Source organism: Triticum dicoccoides, chromosome 2A, assembly GCF_002162155.2.
Source record: "Triticum dicoccoides isolate Atlit2015 ecotype Zavitan chromosome 2A, WEW_v2.0, whole genome shotgun sequence".
NCBI lineage: Eukaryota > Viridiplantae > Streptophyta > Magnoliopsida > Poales > Poaceae > Triticum > Triticum dicoccoides.
Genome location: NC_041382.1, coordinates 668,202,222 through 668,213,201, shown reverse-complemented (window position 1 = coordinate 668,213,201; position 10,980 = coordinate 668,202,222).

Below are 10,980 nucleotides of genomic sequence, written 5' to 3'. Positions count from 1 at the left end.
TTGACTTTCTCCCTCTCCCATTATATTTTTTCTTGCTACTTTGACTGCTTGTATCTCCGCAACCGTAGCTCCGTTTTGGGCATATGATATATCAAAATCTTCGCCTCGACATGTACATCATTTCATTCCATTGCATCATTTGCATTTGAGGTCATCTTGATACCCAAAATTCTGTTAGAAGGAGGCTTCGTGAGTTAAATTGCAGATCCGTTAGTTCATCATGCACTTTTGTCATTTTTGCTATGTTTAATTCGTGCATGATATGCCTGTGCCCCTTTGGGATGTATTGTGAAGCATTTTGTCTTCTTTCCAGAGGTGCCACCCATGTATTTTTAGGATGTGTGTGTTGTCTTGTGCAAGCTTGCGAAGTAGGGTACCTGAGAATGCAGATTTCAGGGACTTAGTGATTTTCACTAAGTCTGGGATATTTTAGTTCATGATGCTATATGTCCAGCTTGTTTCCTAGCGATCCATGCCTCTTTTGAGGATGATCAGTAAGGGAGTCTTGATATTTAAGTTATGCTCTATCCATCCATGTCTTTGTTGGCATATGTGGAGTGCTCTAGGTTGACTCAATCGAGCTCAACTTTTGCTTCGTTGTTAATTTGGGCAGATCGTCAACTTGTTTGCGGTTTTGCCGATGCTACCGTTAGTGTTCCATGCATGCTATGCCTTCGTTCTTGCCATGTGTAGCTAGCACTTTGTGCCTTCTTGCTGGTTATATGATTTCCTTGCCATGACTTGCACCGTAGTGAGTGCATCGAGCTCGTTTGCATGCCTTCGTGAGTTAAATTTCAGCATGTCTCAGTTTTCACTAAGTCTGAAACTGATTGTGTTCGAGCGATGTTCGTGAGCTCGGTAGAGTATTTTGTGAACCCTTTTGGCCCCAGGTCACTTTGGGTGTTTTATTAAGCTTGTTGAGTATCTCCATGCCATGTTCTTACTTGTCATGTTCAGGTTTTCTATCATGTTGTTTTGCTGCTCCGAAGAGAGCATCGTGATCTGAAATTTCAGACTAGTGTTAATTTCACTAAGTCTGAAATCTGTTTTGCATTTGCGTTTTAGCCATGCTTGTTTGAACCTCTTAATGGATGAATTTGCCTATGGCTCAGTGCTAGTGTTTTGTCAACCATCTTGTGTACTTCACTGCCATATATTTTGTTTTCATGTTTGGTGGCTGTAGCATGTTCTTTTCATTGCATTTAGATGCCTACTTGCTGTAATCGCAGACCGGTGTCATATCTTAAAACGCTTGCCATTTCTAAACCGTAACTCCGATTCCAATGATCTTTATATCGTTTTCAAGCGATTTCATCCCCTCTATCCAGTGGCACACTTGGTTTTCCAAGTTGATTCCAGGTTCATGCATTTCCTGTCATATCTTGCATTTTGCATCCCGCATCGCATCCCGCATAGCATATCGTCATTTCATCATATTGCTTGGTCTTGCCCGTGGTTGATTGTATCCTTGTTGCTTGTTTGTCTTGTTGGGTAGAGCCGGGAGACGAGTTCGCTACCGAGGAGCCCGTTGAGTTCGCTTGTGAGGATCCAGTCAACTCTGACAACTGTGCAGGCAAGATGATCATACCCTCGAAATCACTACTATCTTTGCTATGCTAGTTTGCTCGCTCTTTTGCTTTGCCAATGCTACGATGCCTACCTTTTGCTTGTCAGCCTCCCAATTGCCATGTTGAACCTCTAACCCACCTTGTCCTAGCAAACCGTTGATTGGCTATGTTACCGCCTTGCTCAGCCCTTCTTATAGCGTTGTTAGTTGCAGGTGAAGATTGGAGCCGTTCCTTGTTGGAACATTTATTTACTTGTCGGGATATGATTATATTGCTATGTTATCTTAATGCATCTATATACTTGGTAAATGGTGGAAGGCTCGGCCTCTCGCCTAGTGTTTTGTTCCACTCTTGCCGCCCTAGTTTCCGTCATATCGGTGTTATGTTCCCGGATTGTTGCGTCCCTTACACGGTTGGGCTATAATGGGAACACCTTGATAGTTCGTCTTGATTAAAGCTTTTCCAGCAATGCCCAACATTGGTTTTACCATTTGCCACCTAGCCTCTTTTCCCTTGGGTTTCCGGAGCCCGAGGGTCATCGTATTTTAGCCCCCCTTGGGCCAGTGCTCCCTCTGAGTGTTGGTCCGAACTGAGCTGCCTGCGGGGCCACCTCGGGGAAACTTGAGGGTTGGTTTTACTCGTAGCTAGTCTCATCTGAGTGTGCCCTGAGAAAGAGATATGTGCAGCTCCTATCGGGATTTGTCGGCACATTCGGGCGGTGTTGCTGGACTTGTTTTAACCTGTCGAAATGTCTTGTTGTACCGGGTTACCGAGTCTGATCGGTGTGTCCCGGGTGGAGGTCTATTCCTTCGTTGACCGTGAGAGCTTGTCATGGGCTAAGTTGGGACTCCCCTGCAGGGATTGATCTTTCGAAAGCCGTGCCCGCGGTTATGGGCGGATGGGAATTTGTTAATGTCCGGTTGTAGATTACTTGAATTAAACTTAATTAAAATGAATCAACCGTGTGTGTTACCGTGATGGCCCCTTCTCGGCGGAGTCCGGGAAGTGGACACGGTGTTGGAGTTATGCTTGCGCAGGATGTTCCTTTAGTTTCTCGCTCGTGCTTCGCCTTCTCTTCTCGCTCTCTTTTGCGTATAAGTTAGCCACCACATATGCTAGTCGCTTGCTGCAGCCCCACACATTTTTGCCTTATCCATTCCTATGAGCTTAAATAGTTTTGATCGCGTGGGTGTGAGATTGCTGAGTCCCTGTGGCTCACAGATACTACAACTCCAGATGCAGGTCCAGGTGATTCCGCTCCAGGTGACGAGTACGAGCTCAAGTGGGAGTTCGACGAGGACTCTCAGCGTTACTACGTGTCTTTTCCGGATGATCAGTAGTGGTGCCTAGTTGGGGTTATCGATTCAGGACCTTGTCGCATGTTGGGTTCTTTTCTATTTTGGCGCCGTAGTCGGGCCATGAGTGTTTGTTTGATGGATGTTATTTATGTACTCTGATATTATATATTACATGGGACGTAGACGGAATTAGTCCCGGTGGACTAAAGAAATCCGTTACTCGTGGGTAAATAGTGCACCCTCTGCAGAGAATATATCTATTTGAATAGCCGTGTCCATGGTTAAAGGCTACAGTCTGGGATGGGTCAAGTGTCGGTCTTAGTGTCGGTCTTCGGAGGAGAAACTGCTAAACCAGAACATTGGTTATGACCTGTGACATATGATGATTATGATTATGGACTAACCATTTGTATTATTTGAATTAATGGGTATCCCTGGGACGGTTCTACCTCCTGGATAATCACTGTGATTATTCTTATATATGCCCATTATGTGGTGTCGCTCAGACGCCCGACTGTGGCATGCTTGTTGTTTAATTTACCTATAAGCCCTTTATGTGGTGTCGCTCAGATGCCCGACTGCAGCATGCTTGTCATTTAATTTACTTATAAGCCCTTTATGTGGTGTCGCTCAGACGCCCGACTGAGGCATGCTTTATATTACTGTCCTTTCGAGGTGTCGCTTCAGACACCCTATCGGTGCATTCTATTTCTACTCTCTGATTGCATAGTCATATTCAACATGAATAACCTGCTTGCATGCATCATGATAATTTTTTTTATGATTTGATGTTGTGATCATAGAAAATTTCAGAGCATATTTATTCATTCGTTATATTGTGCCCGTGTTCTCAATGTTTGCGAGTACATTCAAAAGTACTCACTGTTTGTCCCTGGCTATTGTCTTGGCCAGATTTCTTGCGTGGAGAGGAGCGTTGCGATGACAGCCCCGGAACCTATGCAAATGGAGATGGCAGCCTCGTGAAGATAGGAATTATCCTGGTTAGCTGTTCCTGTGGGAAATGGAGTCCCATAGACGCTGGTGATCCGCAAATCGCTTCCGCCATCAACCTCTAGAAACCATTTGTTGTACTCATAGGCCAGAATGGTCTTGTACTACACATTATGTACTTTGCTTGGAACTTATGTATCAAGTTGGTGCCTCATCAGCTAACAGTAATCCTGGGGCTGGTGAGCACAAGGACCATTTTCTGGGAAATTAATATCCCGAAAAACCGGTCCTGACACATATGCAACATGAAACCAATTATCACACTGTCAACTTAGAGCAAGCACCTGCGATGGTGGAGTACGGGAGATGAACTCATCATGTAGACTTGGGACTTCAACTTCATTAGAAGTAGCAGTTGCAAATCTAGAGAGTCTCTGTTTGCGTCGGTGCGGAGGACCACCAGCATCCCCTAACTTACTCTTTTCCTTCCTATTTTCTGATATTGCCTTATGAAGTCAAAACCACAAGAAGATGAATAAAATTAGCTCTGCATAACTGGTTGATGCATGATACAGACGAACACTACTTTGATGTAAGGCAAGCGTAGGACAGGAGGATGGAATATACAAAAAGACAGTGTTTCATATTCACACGTATGATAGGAGGATGGAATATGTATGAAAAAACAGTAAGAGGAAGGCATTTCAACAAAATTAGAAGAAATGAAAGCTAGGCACCATATGAACATGCAACCAATATCACTCTATCAGGTAAAAAGTGTCTCGTCGTAAGTGCCATTTCAAGAAATTAGAAGCAGTACAAGCTAGAAGACAATGCAAGATGCAACCTACATCACAGTCCCAAGTTAAATGTGTCTTATGGGTAAGTGATCGTTGCAGGTATAAGTTGTAAGCTACGCAGAAGCAATTCAACATAATCAGAAGCAATACAAACTAGACATCATACGGAAAATGCAACCACGTATAATAGTTCCAAGTAAGAGCAAGCACCTGTGATGGTGGAGTAGGGGAGATGTGCTCATCATGTACACGTATGTTCTAGAAACAGGAACACGGGTCATATTCACAGGCATTATGGGTAAATTAAGCAGATGCAATTTAGGTTAGAAGCAATACAAGCTAGACATCATACGCAGCATGCAACCACATATAATAGTGTCAAGTTAGAGCAAGCACCTGTGATGGTGGAGTAGGGGAGATGTGCTCATCATCTACACAGCTACGTTGACTGTCCAGCCTTGTGTTGTCTTGCGAATCTTGTTGGGAGGATGGCGGAGTAGAATCTGTAGAGACCCCCTGGTTGAGTTGCTCCGAAGGACCACCATCATCCATTGCCAGACTAATTTCCTTCAGCTGTAATGATTTTGCATTGTGAAGTCAAACCAATAAGAAAAAGGAATAAAATTCGCTCTTCAGAACTCATTCATGCATGATACTGATGAACACTACTTGGATGAAAGGCAAAAACATGATGCGAGGATGGAATATGTATGAAAAACAGGATGGTGTGGCATATTCACACCTATGATGTGGTAACTAAGCAGAAGGCATTTCAACAAATTAGAAGCACTGCAAGCTAGACACCATATGAAAGATGCAACCAATATCACTCTACCAAGTTCAAACTGTATGGCGTTTCAACAAATTAGAAGCAGTACATGCTAGAAATCATATGCAAGACACAACCAATATCACAGTGGCGACTTAAAGGCGCCTTATCATAATATATAGTATGTACCAAAAACAAGAAAGCGTGTCATATTCACATGTATCATGTGTAAGCTAAGCAAATGCAGTTTACACTAATTAGGAGCAATACGAGCTAGACACCATATGCAACATGCAACCAGATATCACACTGCCAAGTTAGAGAAAGCACCTTGGATGGTGGAGTAGGGGAGCGGAGACTTGGACCTTGCAATGTACTATCAGTACAAGGAGAATCGGTACAGATGCTCCGTTTACGTTGCTACAGAGGACCACCATCATCGCCTTCCTTACTCTTTTCCTTCCTCTTTCTTGATTTTTCCTTGTCAAGTCAAACCCAGAAGAAAAAGGAATAAAATTTTCTCTTCAGAACTCATTGATGCATGATACTGACGAACACTACTTTCATGTAAGGCAGCCGCATGATAGGAGGATGGAATATTTATGAAAAACAGGACGGCGTGACATATTGACATGTATGATGTATAAAGTGTAAACTAAGCACAAGGTGCTTGAACTTGTTAGAATCGATGCAAGCTAGAAACCATATGAAAGATGAAACCAATATCACTCTGCCAAATTAAAAGGGTGCCCTAACAAATGTATTTGATCAAATTAGAAGCAATACATGGCAACATGCTAGAAATAATATGCAATATGCAACGAATAAAGGTGACTCATCGTAAGTCATTGATATTGATTTCATGTAAGAACAAGGTTAACACATAGATGTAGTGTGTACCAAAAATAGGAAGGCATGTCATATTCACAGGTATAGTGTGTAAACTAAGCAGATGCAATTTACCCTAATTAGAAGCACTACAAGCTAGACATTGTATGCAACATGCAACCACATATCACACTGCGAAGTTAGAGCAAGCACCTATGATGGTGGTGTAGGGGAAGTGCGGTCTTCAGGTACATAGCTACATTCAATATCTTCATTTAGGCTTGCTGTTTCTTGAGAATCATGTGGAGAGGATGAAATTGCATTCTTTATAAGAGTATTGCATCTCATCTTAACCAACGCGCGTGACTGTCTCATCATAAGCGATAGACGCAGGATACACAAGAACAGTAGTTTGATGTAAGAACATGGTGTGATAGGCAGATGTAGTATGTACCAAAAACAGGAAGGCGTGTCATATTCACATGTATAATGTGTAAGCTAAGGAGATGCAGTTTAACAAATTAGGAGCATTGATGAGGGATACACAAGAAAAGTAGTTTGATGTAAGAAGATGGTTAATAGAAAGACGTAGTATGTACCAAAAACAGGAAGGCATGTCATATTCACAGGTATAATGTGTTAACTAAGGAGATGCATTTTACCCTAATTAGAAGCATTACAAGGTAGACACCATATGCAACATGCAACCACATATCACACTGCCAAGTAAGAGCAAGCACCTGCGATGGTGGTGTTGGGGAATTGCGGTGATCAACTAGAGAGCTACGTTGACTATCTTCATTTAGCCTTGCTGTTTCTTGAGAATCATGTGGGGAGGATGACACTGCACTCTTTAAACGAGTATGACATCTTACAGTAACCCACCCGGGTGACTGTCTTATCATAAGTGATTGACGAGGGATACAAAAGAGCATTAGTTTGATGTACGAACATGGTTAATAGACATATGTAGTATGTATCAAAAACAGGAAGGCATGTCATTATCAAAGGTATAATGTGTAAAGTAAGCAGATGCAATTTAACCAAATTGGAAGCAATACAAGCTAGACACCATATGCAACATGCAACCACATTTGATAGCGCGAAGTTAAAGCAAGCACCTGGGATGGTTGTGTGTGGAAATTTAGATCACCAACTGCAGAGCTACGTTTACTGTCTCCAACTACTGACACTGCACCCGTTAGAGCGCTGGAACGCTTAGTGCTTATCTTCAAATTACACTAGAGCGACTTCTGTCTTTTCTTTTCTGCGTTCATCAACACTGCGTCAGAGTCTAAAAAACCCATGCATAAAAAAACAATAGTGTTAGTATGGGTGAAGTGTGTGCACAATTAGTATAGTGTAAAGGTAGCAGATAGCAGGTCGGTGAGAAATAAATGAGGGGAGACATATGATAGCTCTACAACATGCATGGCACACTAAATTACTACAGGATTCTATGAAAATAACAGTCGACTGAAAGCAAATAGGTCAGTCCATTTTTTCTGCACCGTCCGATGTACAAAGAACGGGCAGATCGCCTTCATCTACCTCCAGCCAGTCAGCGTTGACGATCTTCCTCGAAACGCCAGCAAGCATCGACCCAGTATTCCTCCCCTGCTTGTGCCCTCCCCTCGACCTCACCACACTGCCGTGCTTGGCACCACCGCCCGGCCATCCACTCAAGCCCCGCCGACCTCCAGATCGGGCGCCAGCAGCTCCTGCGCCCCACACCCCTATGATAGACACTGATGCGCCGCTTCCCTGGGGAACAGGCGGACTAGGTGCTCCGCGCGCCTAAGCGGGTGCTGCTTCTTTTAAGTTCGGTTCGACTGACCCTGAATTGAAATCCAGGCGGGCTACTGACCTCTAGCAAAGGTGAAATAATAAAAGGGGGGAAACCTTGTGCATTTAGTATCACGAAGAAGATGCAGTAAGAAGCGCTCAACTAGTTTCTTTTGTGGGATGAATACAGTGTGAGCGGAGACGTAAGATTTGCACGAATAAGGGAAGAGGAGTACCTCTTTCTCCTAGCAGTGTTGTGTCCTCCTTCTGTTTTTCGGACGATCTTCTTATTGTTCGCCGGAAACCAGAAGTTGTGGAGGACGGTGCAGTCTTGGACGAACCCATGGCCAAGTTGTTGAGTGTGGTGCGGTGGCCGTCTGTCTGCGGCGGGGAAGCAGATCCGAGGCGGCGAACGATAGTGTAGCGGGAATAGCTCCGGTGCGGTGGACGGTTGCGACAGTGGAGCCGCAGCAGTGAGGCGCAGGACGGTGTTTTCGGAGTGGTTCTGGTACGGCGCGTGTCGGTGTTGGCGTCGTGGAGGCAGCTCTGCCTCGGCTTTAGCTGCTAAGTCCTTGAGGGTGTTGCAGTTGCGGTTTCGTTGGACGACGACGTCGGGGTACCGGCTCTGGCGTGATGGAGGAGGGCGGCGGTGGATTGGCCGCTATGGGGTGGAGGACGGAGGAGGCTGGGGTTTCGCGGCTAGTGGAGAGGGCGTTTTCGCGCCCATGGAGTATGAATGGGGAAACGGAGGGAGGCGGGGAACTAAGGGGGAACAATGTTTCAGTTTGAGACGCGCTTGTTTGAAATTTGGGGAAAGTTACAAACTTTGCCCCCATCTAAAATTTCGGACATATTGCGGGTTGGGGGTAGGACAGTCATGTCAGGTGTCCCAAATGTGGGTGGGATAGATTTCGGCCGAGCGCATGGGTAGGCGCCCACGGCGTATGAATGCTTCTCTGGCGTCTTGGTGAAGTTACAAACCTACCCCGGTTTAGACCTTTGGACATCGGGCCGATAGGCTACACGGGCCAGAGTCAGGACAGTAATTTCCTAACACCAAAACATTAGTCTCGCGCGGTTTCAGGTGACCAGAGGCCTATTTGGCACTTCGTTCAATATTTGGGAGCAGAAGCATTAACGTTCTCGGTTCTCTTGAATTGAACTTTCAGGATTTGTCAAACTTCACAAATCTTTACTCTTGAAAATACTAAAGCTACGATTATTTTGGAATGGAGGGGGTACATTTGAATATACATTGTACACGAGTATACATTAAAAAATATGCAACTTACCTCAGTTCATGCATGGTTCCAGATATAATCTCCTTGGTTGCAACATAAAAAGTTAGATATGTGTATGAATATATATAGCATGGTCAAACTCACAACAAAGATTGATGCCCCCTTTTACATCTGATTTACAAATGCCATTATCTCGGGTTCAAATAGATGAATGCACTTCCTATGAATTCGAATCTTCGAAACCCCTTTTATGTTGAATTCGACATGTATTCTATTTCGTAGCTAGCAATTTGGAATGTATCCATGCAAGTGACAAATGTAAAAAGTGCTTCACACTAACAACATGGAGTGCACTAACTAATGTTTATATATGAACTGCAAAAGCATCCATTGCATGTATTTCAAACCGCTCTCACTCTATGGATCGATAATATGAAATAAACACATGCACATGCTAGAATTCAATTGCAGTTGAAGAAAGAGCCTACTCCTAGTACTGTATATTAGTGATAGGGGTGTGTACAAAGTACACGTGAATACCAGGCATTGTGCATGTGTGTATACTATCGACGAACTAGCCCCCAAGCTTGTATAACATACTAAGGGCCTAGGGTTACAAATCATATATAGTCGGCTTATCACCATTGGGGATAGAGTCCTCCGCGACTCTGGTAGCTTCGTGTTGTACGCCGAGTCCTCCACATGGGTCTTTGTATAACACGTCTCGGTCCAACCTATATGTGGCACAGGATGGAACCGACCCATGAATCTTCATGTTGACCCACCACAACTAAAAATGATGTGCCCACCACACCACCCATGCAATTGGCCAATAAGAAAATAAGCATATTCAATAGTACAACGGTATCTAGCTCATGATACGTCTCCATATTTTGTTGATGACACTGACGGACTTTGCATTTGATGCGTGCTCCGTATTTTGTTGATGACACTTATGGTCACTGGACTTCAGAATAAGCTCATCACGGTCACCACATACATTTTGTCGTGCTAACCAACATGTGGTTGGATGGTTAGTGGACAGTGGTTTCTCGAGCCCACCAAGGTTAAAATCCTGGTTCTCGCATTTATCTTGTGTTAATTTCAGAATTTTCCGGTGATGTACGTTCAGTGGGAGGAGACGTTCCACTCGACTACGAGGCACCTATGGTGACTTCATAAAATCTCAAGATCATATATACTGGCCCACTCTCTCGAAGGTGCTCATAGGGGTAGGGTTCGCGTGTGTGCGCTTATAGCGCTGAGTGCTTGCGCATATATATGAGCCCTTGCGTCTATACCGTGTTAAACAAATACATATCATGATTATACGGTCACTGGCTCACCTGTACAACTCCGTATTTTGTTGATGACACAATCAATTGACCAGTCAAACGTTCCACGCGGCGCAACTAGTGTTGCACCATCGGGGCACGTAACCGTGGGGCCCACCCGTCAGCCCGTATATGAAAGAAAGAAATGGTAGTTTGAGTCTGTACTGTGTTAATAAAATAGGAGTACATTTTAGGGTGATCATACGGTCACTGGCTCACCATCCAGCTCTGTAATTTGTTGATAACACGATCAATTGACCAGTCAAACGGTCCACATTCAGCAGCGCACATTACCATAGGGTCGACCTGTCAACGCGTATATGAAGGACATAAATGGTAATAAATTAGTGGTCGCTGGATATTCGAAGTCGTGAGACCTCTGGTTTGCAGTCACCGGCGGTTGGGG